This window comes from Struthio camelus, chromosome 15, assembly GCF_040807025.1.
Source record: "Struthio camelus isolate bStrCam1 chromosome 15, bStrCam1.hap1, whole genome shotgun sequence".
NCBI lineage: Eukaryota > Metazoa > Chordata > Aves > Struthioniformes > Struthionidae > Struthio > Struthio camelus.
In genome coordinates this window covers 15,153,395-15,168,666 of record NC_090956.1, presented here as the reverse complement: position 1 = coordinate 15,168,666, position 15,272 = coordinate 15,153,395, and positions in this window count along the sequence as shown.

Sequence of the window (15,272 nt, the reverse complement as noted above, 5' to 3'; positions counted from 1 at the left end):
TTAGCTTGGTATGCACATGTGGTGTGCAAGTAGGAAAATATAACTGAGAAGAGTGTGCTGCTTGCATTACTGCTTCTTTGTCAGCTAGCTCTACGATTAAATATTCAGCTTTTATTAAACTAATAGTTTTTAAAATCATCAGAGTGATGATTTGCTGGAGTTCTCTCTAGTTTCTCTCTTTCTTGGTACAATCTCTGGCGTTCTTTGATGCTATTTGTGATTTGATATTGAACTTTTTAAGGGCAACTGACTAAACATCTCTGAAATAGTAGGGCTTCCACTGAACAATGTGTTTATATGGATAATTGATTTGAAGTATTAATCTTGTCCCGCTGCAAACTGTAACAGAAGTTAGGCACTATATTTCTGAACTATATGCATAGGGTTACCAAAACTAAACACTATAGCAACAGGTTTTGTGGGGTAGGTAGAAAACAGAAATTAAGCTGTATCTACGAGATGACTAGTGTGCAGGTCTCCTAGGCATGCAAATAGACCGAGTAATCTCTGCTAGGTATAGATAGAATGGAAATCAATATGAGGCTTTAGCAAGTCCTAATCATATAATTCTAAATGAATTCTAAATCAAAGGCACTTTTATCAGCTCTGTTATGAATAACCAAAGAGTTTGAGATGCACAGGTTTGTTGATTTTTTTCCCAATGATATAAAAGTAGCTTCAAAATCATATAAGAAATATCTGTCTTATTCCCTCCTACTCCATCACCACCTATACGCTTAAAAACAATTTCTTGTTTGGCGTTGTAGTCTTGAATAAAATTAGGAAAAGCTGGATCCTTTTTGCTTTAGACACAATATCTGAAGTTACAGCTAGATCTTTTGTCCTTCCAGATGAAACTAGTGAACCACTTTCAATTGCCTTAAAGACAGTAATGGGTACATTTAAAAAGTTATCATTTGGAAACTGCATAACATCTGGAGCAAGATATTCACTTTAATGGAATAATCATTCTAGATTATGATAAAGGTAAAACATTCCATCCTACGTTCTCTATTTTAATGAACTCTAAAAGCTTAGAAACTTAATCTGTACTCTGTCAATCATTCAATTTAGACAAAGCCCAAACTCTACGGTTTTGAAACCCTGAGAAACTACAAAAAATTTAGCCATGCAAAACTTCTTCTGAGGTTGTTTGAAACTGATAGTGCTTTACCTTAGCTTTTAAGACCCATGTAACACAGTCTTTGTAAAATGCCAGGAAATATTGCAAATAAGTGAAGTCAATTAAGTGAAAGTCACATATAAATATGCACATTAAGGTTAAACTTTTCAAAAATGACAGAGATTTCTTTTTGGTATCCCAGTTTTTGCATGTTTGATTAGCAAGGAAAGCTGAATATCCATCCTCAGAGGCTGTGTCTACTTCAGGGTGGGACTAAAGCAGGAACACAAAAGTTAAGTCATTCTAAATCACTTGGTTACTTTTGAAAACCTTAGTTTGCTTGTCTTACCGTCATGTAGTTCGGCCTTAGTGTGCCATCATGCCACATGTCTTTAGACAGTGTACAAGATACGCGAAGTGCATTTCACGTGCTGGAAGAGGAGGGCCTTTCTTCTGGTTTGTCGCAGCCTGAGGAGAGAGAAACAGGCGGGAGTTATTTATGATGAGGAAACAAGCGGCTGTGAGAAGCAGTGGGCTTTTCAGAGGAACCTGAAGGTGGACAGGGTGTAATGGTTACAGTGCCAATGACATGCTTGCTGTTGTAATATTCATATGGTGAAAGATCCAGTAAGAACTGTCTTTTATTGAATTTAAGCCTCAGGTAGGCTATACATAAATGCTAGGAATTGCCCTGAAAAAATGTAACCTGAATTCGGATAAAGAATATGGCTGTTGCTCTTTACTAATTTTAAACTGTCAACAGTTATCTCCTGAACCTGCAGCAGAGAAACTAGTGATCAAAGTTCTTCTCTGAGTGATACGACAGCAGTCTGATTCTTGTCGTTTTTAGACGGTGAATATTTTATCATGCTCTGTGCATAACGGAGCACCTCCTGTGCGCAGTGCAGCAGACGCCCGTTCGTCACAGCACATCCAGTCTCGCTGTTCAGCACAGCCATTCCACACTTTTGCTGCAGAAAGGACACTCTTTATTGCTGTTAACCTACTTTACAGGCAGAGTGCAGGAGATGGTACTTGCAATCAATTGTTGCCTATTCCTTTGTAAGACTTTCCCCGGCCAGAATCTGGCCAGGGATGCAGATTGTCCATGGCATTAGACTAAAGCTAGTTTTCGGTTTTATACACACACACCTGCATGCACCTAAACGGCACAGAGCATAGGTTTCTGGACCCCAGTACCAACCGTTTCGCTTCATAGATATACTCCTATTTATCTACAGTACTTGCTAACATAGACAGAGCCTAAGTCTGAGAGCTGTAAAGGTCTAAGGCTATGTTCAATTTTGTTCTTGAGTAGCTCTCTGAAATTTAGGAAGGATAAAGTAGGTAAAAGTGAAAATGTCCTGTAACTTCACTGTCTATAGCTCAGGTAGCATATGCCTGAGCAGGGAGAACCCACTATTATTCAGATCTTGCTTGAGTCTATCGCAACATATTTTTTAAAAGTTATGATGATGTTCTAAAATATAGAGAAAAAGAAATTCTACAAAATACATTAGGGAATAACAATCTCAGCAAATGTTAAAATATAACGTTATTTGTCAAACTGTAACTGTCAACTTCTTTTACCAAATCACATTACACTGGCATGAATTTACAGAGCAGGAGACTAAAGTTTATGGTTCATTAACAATAACAGTTGTACACCTACATTGTAATTCCAGAAAATGTATTTTTCTCCCTCAGTACCACATATACTGTGCGGAATGACAATAATTACAGAAACTAATTGAATGAGATAGTCATAACTCTAAAAGTCATATTACTCATTTCAAAATGGTTTATTTCCTGAAATAAACAATCTTTACAGAGTGAACAGACATAACATCCCTTTAAGTTTATTAAACTCATTAAATTCCCTTAAATATGTTGAAAAGTGAATGCTCTGCATTTAATAGAGGATATAGATGCATACAAGTATGACATTCATAAAAATTAAAATCCTTAAAATGAACTTTTGGTGAACCATTTTTTTAAAAGTTTGTTTTCCATAGCTAATGAAAAATATGATGAAGTTTCAGATTTTAATAGCAAAAGTTTTGTTAAAAAATGAAATCTGTGTTTTTTTTCCTTGCATAGGAACAGGTAACCTCACCCAATGAAACTTTAAATCATTATATGGTCAGAACAAATCAATCCCTCTGCATTAATGCAGAGTTATCCTTCCTGAGTCATTGTTCCTTCAAGTCTGCAGATGCAGAATTGAGAAAAACTCAGTTCTGAAAATAAGGAATGTGGATACTTGCACATGCCTGCACCCATGCGCATGCACACCCACACGCTTGCCTGTCTCTCTCCCCAGATCCTGAGTAGCCCGTAAGAACCTCTACTGGTGGCGTCAGATGTGCCTGTGCTGAGCGATGGAGGGTCAGCTGAAACACTTCAGCCAAGGTACGGCGTGGCATGAAGCAGTCCAGGGGAGCATGGCTGTTTTGCGGAGAGATCAGCCCTTTTTCTAACCACTGTATAATATCTGAAGAAACAGATCTTGCCTGTTTCGCTTCACTATGATGCTGTGGAGGTCCTTTCAGCCAAAAGGCACAAGTGCCTTCATGGCCTAGAGGCTGCCAGAAGGAAGGAGGGAGCTGACTGTAGCTTGCTGTTGTAACGAAGAGCAAAGGACACAGCATTTCACACCGTCACAGGTAGGAACGCGACGGGATTGTTGTGCAGTCTAGTCCTCGTGGTGCTGTGTGCGGAGCACAGAGGACGCCTCCCTGTGGTTACTGGGCAGTCCAGTTACAAGGCAAATCTGTGTAAGGGAGCACTGCTTGCGCAGCGCACAGTTGGCGTTGGGTGGATCCACCTTCGCTCTCCAGTTAACTTCAGATACTTCCGTTTTTTAATAGTTTTTTCTGCAGAGGATTTTTGGAGGTACTGTCAAGCAATCCTAATTCTGCACTAGATTCTGGATTTTTTTGACTGTTGCTTTTTAAAGTAGAAAATGGAGGGTTATTTGCAGGAATTAGTATTTATTTCAGCAGTTCTAGTTTCCAGGAGTTGTTTCCCGTTTAAGATGAAGACGTTGTATATAAACTCTGACTTTTGTTAGTTGATATGGTGTGGTTTAATAGTAAAGGACTACTGTAAAACAATGTAATGCATAATGTTTTTCAACACAGTGCAGTCTTCCTCTTTCCATTGCACACTTCTGAGATTATACTCAGATTGTGCTAGTAGTATATTCATTTTATGCTGGTTTTATTAATGCCTCCGTTATTATAAAAGGTCTCAGTCTGACTGCCATATGCTTAACGCAGGTGCGCCTTCTGCTGTCAGTGAAAGCCCACCATTTAGAATAAAGTCAAAAAATGATCTTTAATCAACAGTTACCTGCTTTTCCCTGTGCTGTTGGCTGTTTATTTATAAAGTAATCATATGAATTTCTGCCTGGTGGAGAGTCTTTTAACACAAACTCTTTTATTTGCTGAATTGCTTTCACTGACACTGATGCTGACAATCTTCATCAACATTCATCCACTGTGTCATATAAAACAAGGTGATAAATGTACCCTTGCACCCAAGGGTGTTGCATGTACAATGAATTTTCTCCACTTTGCTTTCTTTTACCAGTCACTACATCACTGGACTGCAAAACCTAATTGTGCTATCTTCTGCTCTCCTAAACAAGCTCATTTTTCTCCAACCTAACCCATCAGAGCTGCTGTCAATCAGTGAGAAACACGTCACACACAGAACAGGGTGGCAAAGAGCTGCAGCGTTTGGGCTAGTCATAGGAAATAAGTATAGCAAAATGCTTTAAAACCTAGATTTTTCTATGTGCTCTCCTATCGTATTGAATTTTTATCTACTTTGTGTCTTCCAACAAATTGTAAATAAAACAGATAAATGATAACAATAGAGCTATGTAACACAAGAAAAATATAAAAGGCTAAGAAGGTATTTACTCCTAATAATTTTTAATATTGTACCTGGGTATAGTCACTTTCAGTGTCATATCACTAGTGACTATGAGACTCTCTAATAAGCATTTTAAATTATATTACTCCCCTCTCACTGGATCTACAGGGGACAAAAACCTAAAAGCAAGTGGTAGGCCCAAGATAGGGTGACTTTGACTCAAACTCATTGGTTACAAGTATTCATTATAAACAAAATCTGTCAAATCTTTTCACTAATAAGGGTGTAGATCTTATTACAGCCTCAGGACAGTAGTAACTTATTCTCTGACATATTATGTGAATTTTATGTGCCTACTCTATAAAAAGTGCACAGTTTCCATAGCAATTTTGGTACTTATATGATACATGATGTGACAGCATGTACCATTTTTCCTTCTTCCACGATAAATTGTCCCCACGACAGACAGGCACACACTAGACTGCTGCTGGAAATCAGAATTTCATTTTGATGCCACTAAAAGCTAATATCAATAATTAGGCTTAGGTGTTTGCTCTGGCAAGAGTAACTCCTTTATTATTATTACACTGCTTTATTACTTAGGTTAGCAATTTTTGAAACCATAAATCAAGAACAAAAAGATGAAGCCTGCGAATTGGTTCGGAAAACAATAAGGATGATCCCAGACTTAGAGGAGCAGGCCCTAAACTGATGTTGAGAACGCAGTGGGGAGCAGGGGTTCCTTCAGTGCATGTCTCCACGCTCCTTTGTCTCTGACCAGGGCTTGCAAATGCCTAAACGTGAGGCCTCAAAGGAGGCTGGTTTGCCCCCAGTGGCTCATGGCCTCCCAGTGCAGCTGCAGAGGAGCCTCTCTGGAGGCCACCCGGTGCAGACCTGATCACGGTGGCCCCAGCTGCGGGCAGTGCAGGCGTTGGTAGGATGCTCTGATTTAAACAATCTGGAGAAGATTGGAGCATGGTCTTGTTAGCCAAAACCATGCCCCGTGGTTAAAAGGCACCTGTGGCTGCTGCATGCTGGGTACTGGGCTCAGCTGGGTCTTCCCTGTGTGTTGAGGGTGGCCTGAGGCATTTTTGTTTGGTAGGTTTTGAAGCAGAACCCTTTTTAACTTTTTGATGTTGCCTTGAAGCCTATGAAAACTGTTTTAGGGGCTGATTTGGTGAAGAGAGGAGACCAATATTGGCTTATTGATGATCCTGTGAAGGTTGCTTCAGTTCTCTATGCCCTGATTTACCCATTTATAAATGGGGATATTTAGAGCTACTTCCCCCTTGGAAGGTACTTTGAGTAAGTGTTAGCTAAGTATCAGATGTTTTTGATGAATTTTAATTGAACTGGCATACATTTATCTGTAAATGAGTAATGTAAGTATTTTGCTAATACTTCTGGTAAAACTTTAATAAGGGAAAAATATAAAAGATGTCAAGAAACATTGAGGTATGTTAGTAATAGAAAGGTGTCTGGATACCTCGTTTGGAATATCTCACAGAGCACTCTTGTACTCTGAGTTCACTTTTTAAACTGTCATTATAGCATGAATAGGGAAGGCAGAGGAAAGTCATCTGCTTTCACTGCTGATGAGTATGACCATAGCCTTTGAGAGGAAAGTTTGTTTTTCATACTTCTGCAATCTTACACCTATTTTACTGCTATGCTAGTCACTGAAGTGTATTGTTGGATCAGAATTTTGAGACTTGTTCTGGGTTTAGGGTTTTTTTTGTTTTGTTTTGTTTTTTCCTGAGAAATGAGCATTTGCTATTTATTTATTTATTTATTTATTTTGCTATGACTTTAACTATGGTATTTTTCTGGCTGCAACATTTCCAACAGTATGGGAAGTGAATTAGCGAAGAGGTTCAGAAGATGGCTAACCCAAAGGATCTCTGAATCCCAAAATAATGGGCAAGACCTCAGTAAAATGTCCATGTATGTGCTGTGCAGGGCTGCACTACTTCTTCTGTAAAGAAAACTTTAAATGCACAGTTAGTGCTATGAATATTAGCACCCAGTAGTGTTCTGGATAGATCAATGTTTGTTTGTAATAGATCATATTAAGGGTGAAATATGCGAGTTTGCATAAAAATCTCATTGTTTTATTTAATTAGATTATACAGTATAGAAAGTACATTGATTTACAGGTATAATATACTGTTATGTCAGAAAGCTGTATTGGTTTCTGTTAAGTATATTTTCAGTGAAAATTACTCATTCTACATAAATATATGGATTAATTTGCAGAGCACTTGGATGTTTTAGATTTATGTTGATTTTTAGGTACCAAAAATTACTGTTCTGTAGCGTATGCCAGTAACATTGGTTTACATTGGTTACTGTATCAAAAAGAAAAGAAGTTGATCATCTCTCATTTATTGATTTACCAGCTTAATTGTATTGCTTTTATGAAAAAGGCTCAAAATAGAATGTAATCTTATTCTGACTGGCTAACAAAGATTCCAATTTATGAAATGTGAAACTGCAGGAACTTGCCAGCATTATTATTGCTTTTATTAGAGTTGCAAATAGTCTTGTCGTGTTATTTTTCGGTAGAATAAATGGATCTAACAAATGAAACTTAACCTGACCTTTACTATTGCACAGTGCTAACTAGCTAAACATACTTTAAGGCTTTTGAGTTCAGATATTTAAGCTTCTAGTGACGTAGAAAAAGCTGTTGAAAATCTTAACAGGCTTTCATTAACGAAGGGAAAACTGAGCTTTGGAAATATGTTCAAATATGTTGTTTTCTTTTCTTTTTTTTTTTTCTTCTTTGTATGTGGGTTTTTTTTTGCTTTGATTTGTTTTTTGACGGGGATGGGGAATCGTAGGACACTGGCCAGTATTCTGCTGGTTAATATTTAGTCTGTCATCTCTCAATAGCAAAAGCCCTTCATCTTACCTTGTGTGCACTGTACCCTCTCCCAACATAATGTGCTGACAGGATGGCAAGTTTGCTTCTCTGCCCCCTTTGCAAATTCAGTTTGCAAGGAAAATAAACTGTATGGTGATAGCTTGCATTATCTGAGAAATAATGGGCTAGGAAGTCAACTGGGGCAGTTTGGCAGAGCTGCGTTAAAAACTCTCTTGAAATTTGCTTTGATAAACAGGAGGGCAGCAGCTGAATGGTTGCTATTTATTTATCCTATTTCCTTTCTCTGCAAAAGGAGCTTTTGCTGAGGTGTAATGAGCTAATCCTTTGTGACTTTCTGCTGTGCTCTGCTTCTCCCCACAGCTCTAATGCCTTTCCCCGTTCACAGAGCTATGTAAAACAGGTGATTATTTAGTGGAGTTATTAGAAAGCTTCTTTACTATTTAATGGAGGATTGGTGACACATATCATCATGTTTGTCCTGTAGGTAACATTCCAAGTTGGCATCATCTTTCTAATGCAGCCAGACGTTTGGATTAAATAGGAAGTTTCTGTGAAATTTCAAGAAAAAGTAGTTTGAGTACAAGAAGACTAATTTGATAGAAGTCAACCTGTTTTCTGCACTCATTAGATTCAGATTTGCTTTAATAATGTCACTTCTGTCCTCAAAGAGTTAAAAACCCAAGAATTCATTTTGTTTATAGTATGTTTATGGATTAGATACATCCTCTTAATTACCTTGGTAGTCTGCGTTATAATGAATTCCATCTGCAGCTCTTGAGAAATGATAAGTGAGAAATGAAAAGTATTGCTCAAATGCTTTTGGCATTTTTTTCTTCTTTTCCAAACAAAACTAAAATGCAAAAACTAGAGTATTTTTTCTCAATCGTACCTGTTTTGGAAAAAAATTTTGTGCGGGAATCTTGTAAGACTGCGTTTAGTCTCTTTTTGTTACGATTAATTACACTTTGACTTTTTTGTAAAATGAAATCAATACAAATATATTACAAATCATTATAATATCATTGAATGTGTTTCATAAAAACTTATGTACATGTAGATCAGAAAACTACACGGCAAAAGCAAACACGGAAGGTAGAAACAAATAACTGTAAAGCAACAGCCTGGTAGAGATCTCGCATAAACTACCATGTTTCATTGACAAAGCAATATATTTAGTAGACAAAATAATATGTAACTCTAATGAGGTGTTTAAATTTCAGTCCATGTTTTACCTTGTAGTATTTCTACTTTATGAATGAACAGAACCATTAAATTAAAAATGAAATGAGGTGGTAAAACATTGCTTTGGTTGTAAGTGAGGTTGTCGTATGCCTCTGGATTTTTCCGAAAGGAAAAAATATATAGCTTGCAAATCTGTTGTACAAGTGTTGCCTTCAGCTTCCCCTTTTAGTTTCATTAACTAAAACCTCATTCCTTCTTTAACTTCCAGTCTCTCGGAAGACAGCAACAAAAAGTTAGGCACTTTAACTAAGCATGGTCTAGCTTAGTGACTGGGTATCTCCAGCCACTGCAGCACTGGTTATTGCATTATTTTGTTAAGCAGCAGCACTTGCTGGTATTCCAGCAATCTCTTCTGTTTCACAGCATAACAGTTCTGACCCTTCCTAGGATTTGGGCTACTTCAGAACAATGTGCACTTCACAGTATTAAGTGAGTTTTTACACATAATTAGGCGATGTCTTGTTGCTCCTGCAAAAATCCTTGCTGACACTGCTGCAGTCTCACCTGTTGTGCAATGCTGTTGGTCTGGCCCCTGGTTTCAGCAGTGCAGTGGCAGGTCATCCACCTGCTGGTGCTTGCTCACCCGGTATCCCTTCAGTAGAGCCCAGTATCAGGGCCTCTCTGTGTACTGGTTGCATACTTGGTAGCTATAATATCGAACGTCTCATGGGCTTAAGGGCATAGTAGCATGGGCCTGATCTCAAGAAGAGTCTGAGGCCTTGCTAACGCTCAGGCTATCCAAGGGGAGCACTAAAAGAGAAGCTTTGCACAATTCTGATAGTTGTCGATATACTGAAAAGTTAGGCTGCAGAAGGTTCAGAATTTCTAGTTAGCTGTAGCATGGTAGAAAAAAACCTTCTTAAGGCCCAGGTGGAATAGCTGGCAATCTCTTTTGCTTCTGATGGGAGTAAGACATACTGTGAAACTGTAAGGTCTTCACTTCTGGACTATGCTGCCATTTGAATGCAGAATCCGTTCATATCCCTTGAAATGCCAACTATTATGCTGATGTTCTACTTCTGTTTCAGCCCTTGAAAGACAAACGTACTGATCATGTTGCAGTAGATAACTGACAGGAAAAAGCAGTGTGCCATTTCTTTGGGCAACCGATATGTTCTCCAGGCAAGTTTCAGTAACTGGTAGTTCCCCTTCAACCTTCAAAACTGTATATCTTGCTGGAATCCATGTCTTCAAGACATTTGTTAAATCAAATGCTCTGTCAAAGAGCCAAGAAGTGAAACCAAGAAACACCTCCTTCCTCTGTGAAAAGTGGTCGTTCTCTCCATCTTAGTAGTGGCCCTAGGTGAAAATCTTTGCGCGAGAAACCTGCAAGACCTAACAAGGCTATTATTGTACCTGGCTTAGTTCTTTATCTTCCAGTTTAGCTTAGAGCTGCTCAGTGGCCTCCAAGAGATTGCACATAAATCATTCCAGCTAGGCACTTGTTCTTTTTCTGCTGTTGCAATAAAGGCGTGACAGTTCTCTACAATTCTAGCCAGTGTGACATTTAAAGACTTCTTTAGGGTCAGCAATCACAGAAGTGAGTGTATTCGTATGAATTGTGACGACCCCCAAAGTCTGCAAGTGTCAGTTTTAAGTGTAAACCGAAACAAATGGGAACTGTCTGTCTTCTGAAAATTTTTGGTGGGCATAAGGAAAAAAAAAAAATCCAGAACTCTTTCCACCATCAAACTCTGGTAGTATTGGAATGTCCAGATAACTTATACTATTACAGCTGATACAGCTGAGAGAGTAAAACACTACAACCTGTACCGCACTAGAATTTGCATTTGAAATGACAACTACATGATAAACCTCAAATTTAATGAGGGGACTCTGAACTTTGTCTGCTTTCTCCAATTAAATCAGCTGGTTTAATAGAAGATGCTAGTTCTCCCTAGTGTCTTGAGCACTGTGGGTTATTCTGTCAGTCACGCGTGTAGCTGTTGGAAGTAGATTTGGTTAAGCATGTGGTAAGTATTTTGGTAACTGGATTTACATAGATGAGCGTGTGTACTTGCATTTCAGCTCACTTAAGTTCAAGATCTCTTCACACTCGTTTTCTGTGAGCGGCCAGCCCTAAGTTTTCGTCAGCGGCGTTCCACGTTGGGTGTCAAACTCACGTAGTCCCATGTTGTGGAAGGGAACCGACTTTGCCTCTGGAAATCAGGCTGTTCAGTGCCAAAAAGCACTCACTGTTGGAAATTTGAGCCTGAAGCAATAACTCTACTGATACAGAACAACTTGTAAGTTAGCGTTGTGTACTCAGTTGTAAAATGTATGTTGGATACATAAGACATGACATTTTTTTTGCTCTTCCTTTTCCTGATTGCATGATCTATGTACCTTGCTGTCACGCAAGGAACTTCAAATATGCACATGCTAAATGGTATATTCTATTCAAATAAATTACAGAGAAGATTGTATAATTTACTAGCACTTTGTAACAGTCTATGGAGAGAGAATAATTTGCTGAAAGGTAATTTTGAATGACAAATTCAGGAAAGGCTTTTTTGCACGACAGCTCATGAACAGCAAATGACAATATCTGTTGCAAATATTCTTCTGTTTAATGTGGTAAAAGGTTGTTTGTTGTGGAAAGTAAAAGAGAGTATAGGTATATTTACCAAACTTATTTCCAGTAGTTGTGTCCTTGTAAGCTCCTTGATGGCTTACAAGTCTGGTAATCTCTAGACCAGAAATATTAAAAAATATAAAAAGCCAGTCTAAATTTTGAAAGTGATTTGACTACCTCATTGTTTCTGTTTTTTATTATGTATTCTTTTCCTGGAAATATGCTGAAAATAGAACACGATGTGGGATTTGTGTACATAGAGATTGTGTATATTTGTACACAAATATGAGCATAATTCAGCAGAAAACTTTAAAATAACCAGAATAATTCTGTTTGGTAAGAAATGCTCACTGGCATTCATCTCTAGCTCTGTAGCACCTCAGCCTTGGAGAGCCAGAGGTCACTGGTTCTTGGGCGGCAGGCGCGCGCGACTGCCTTCTGTTGACACTGAGCATCGGCACTTGTATGACATGGCCTGATTTGCCAGGAGGGGCTGCTGAGTTGCTATTTCTTGGTAATTTTTCCACTGTAGGTCACCGATGGAGCCTCCCCCCCCCCCCCCCCCGCCATTGTTTGAAGAATGCTTTGTGAGTCTGTAAAGAGCCTCTGAAATGAATAACAATGAGGTCAAAAGAAATAAAATAAGCGTATTGCCATGGTGGCTGTTGAAAATTTATGAGACCTGCTTTGTGCCAACAAAACGAACTCAGCAGCCTTCTGCCTATCTGCAACAAAAATGGCCCTTTTAAAAAACAAACAATGTAAGATTTCTTGGGTTTAAGTGCAAAGGTGTGGGAGCTTCTCAGCTGGAACAGCTGTTAGAGTCTTCAAGCTTCAGTATCCTTTTTTCCGCAGAAAGCATTAAAGAGCTCTTTCTGATTTGGGTTGTCTTTTTAAGAAAGCCTTTTCAAACCAGACGGAATTCCTTCACTCATTTAGGAAAAACAAAAGCAAAATTGATTTGCATCGGTTCACTGATAGAATTCAAAAGCAGTTATTCTGCAATAATCCATTTATATCCAGTGGCGGAATATTGTGGAAACTGGGACCTTGTTGTGCTAAGAGCCACGTGAATTTGTATTAATGTAGCACTTGCCCTGAGTGCAGAAGGCCCATAGTGAAATGAGAGGAAAAAGGGTGATCACACGGCGGGGGGAAGAGGGGAGCATACAGAGATTAACTCACTTGAGGTCACAGAAGGAACGTGTAGCAAAGCTGAGGGTTGGCTGTTTGAGCCCTAATCTAATGTCTTTATCACATAGTTATCTAGTCTTCTCAAGGTCTTTTAGGAGAGTGGGGAATTACTATTTTTGTGTCAGTGGATTTATTCAGTTCAATTCATATTTGCCACTCTAGATATTACTTTATCATTTTTCCTGAAGTAATGCTTACCACAGTGTCCAAGGCCCAAATTATTGCAAAAGTATTTGTCCTATTTTCCCTTGAAGCATCCCTCCGGATCAGAGTTGAGGCACGGTGGTGAGGGTGAAAGCAAGAAAATCCAGTGCTGCTATCGCTTACTCTGTCTCTTTTGCAAGTAGGTAGACTGGCATATCCACAACCTAGATCCTGTGAACTCGGATGGAACACAAAGAATGGCAACATGCTGTAGAAATCTTGAACATCAGTTTGCTTCAGATAGCGCCTAAAAAAAAAGTTAGGATAGTATGCAGCCTTTAAGGAAGAATACTATATTGACTCTCCTTGATTAGTCCAGACAGCATTAATGCATCGGTTCAGTGCTGTAGTATCTCACGTACTCTGTCTGATATCATAGAACATAATCTTGCTCCGACTTTGCTGAATCCAAAACTCTGGTGTGATGCCCCTGCCCCACGTGAACAAAGAAGTGTGTAGCACTTAGAAACACATGGCCAGCTGGAAGGGGGAAAAGAAAAGCGCAAACTTTTAAGCCAGGTGCCCCAAAGCATTAACCGTCTAGCTTTCTGAAGCAGGTGGTGCTTTCTTGGTAGGTTATTGTTATTCTACTTCATAAACTAAAACCACTTATTTTTTTTTTCCTGGGCCTACTTGTAGAAATAAGAGGAAATAATGGAAGAGAATGGGGGATTTAGATGAAAACAGATATTACATTCAAATTGGGTCCTTTTTGATATTGCTTTTTTTCCTGTTCCGTTCATAACGTGATCAAATTTCTTTCCCTCTAGCTCATGAATCCTCTTTTCACTGTCATCAGAAATTCAGTTTTCTGAAGCATCTGTCCTTTTCTCCTCACTTGAAGCTTCCTATCAGTATATTTCATTTAAGTATCTGACTGTTTCCTTTGTTGTCCTTTTCTATCCATCTGCATTTCATTCTCTTGCTGAGTTCTAACAGGACCCATTTTTCCCCACAAGGTCTATATCAGTACAGTGCCACTGGTGCAAGACATTCCAGTGATGTATTGCACCTATACATCATCAAAGCAACAGGGTTTTGATAAACAACATTCTAATATATCATTAGATCATCACTGATGGCACTTTGATGATGTATTATATTAGTACATCATCAGAGCACTGTCATTCCAGTGATGTATTTATAAACAGATGGTGCTGTCATGCAAGAAAGAAGGGAAAGCAGAAGAGAACATTTCAGTGTGTTACAGTACAATTTGTGTCCCAGCCGTTTGTTCAACGAGGTTCAAGATACAGATACTGTGAAGGCTTAATTGTTTTTCCAGGCATGTTGGTTCTAAGCCATCGACTTCTCTGTCCAGCACCTGATGAACAGTTTGGTAATCCTCTTAGGCTAGTAGTATACAGAGCTCTGTGAAACGTATTTTTCTGTTAGTTGCTGTTCAGTCATAAAGTTAGGGTTATTCATCGTTTCATAGTTTCATGTTTGCATGTATAGTTAAAAGAATTTTTATTTTATATAGGCTTATTAAAATTGTATTTCTAGCGTAGCGTGTTGTGCTCAAACAATGAAGAGGTTTTAATAGCAACAGATGCACTTGGCACACCACTGGATGTTAAGAAACTTTTACTGTCAGAGCTCACTAGAATGTTTTCCCATAATTGTGCAGCATAGTTTTTGTCTCCTGAAATCAGCCATCGCTTTGAATGAGTTCAAAGATGCAAGACAATATTTTGATGAACTGCTGGTGCTCTGGTTAATTCTGTTGTGAAGTACACTGCCCTTAGCAAGTCATCTTCCTCTGCAGTAAGGGGGAAAAATTCCTTATGTTTCAAAAAACAAAACAAAAAGGTTTATCTTAAGGAATACAGATCTAGTTCTGTATAGTTTTTATAAATGCTCAGACAGCATTGGATTTGCAAACAATATCAACCACTTTGAAAGTTAGCTGTATAGATTAGGTTAGACAGGCTCTTGTGTTATTTATTTCCCCAGTAGTAAACCCAGACAAATAGGACCATCAGCACCTTATTCATATGCTCTCTTTGTGTGTTTATTGCTCCGGCGCTGTCCTACTGAATTGTACTAGTTTAACCGCATTGACTGAGGAAGTCTTTCTGTGTTTTGTTTTGTAGGTGAGGAAACTGAGGAGCAAAAGATCATGTGGATTGTCCAAAATCATAGAGAGGGTCTCTGATGCTGCC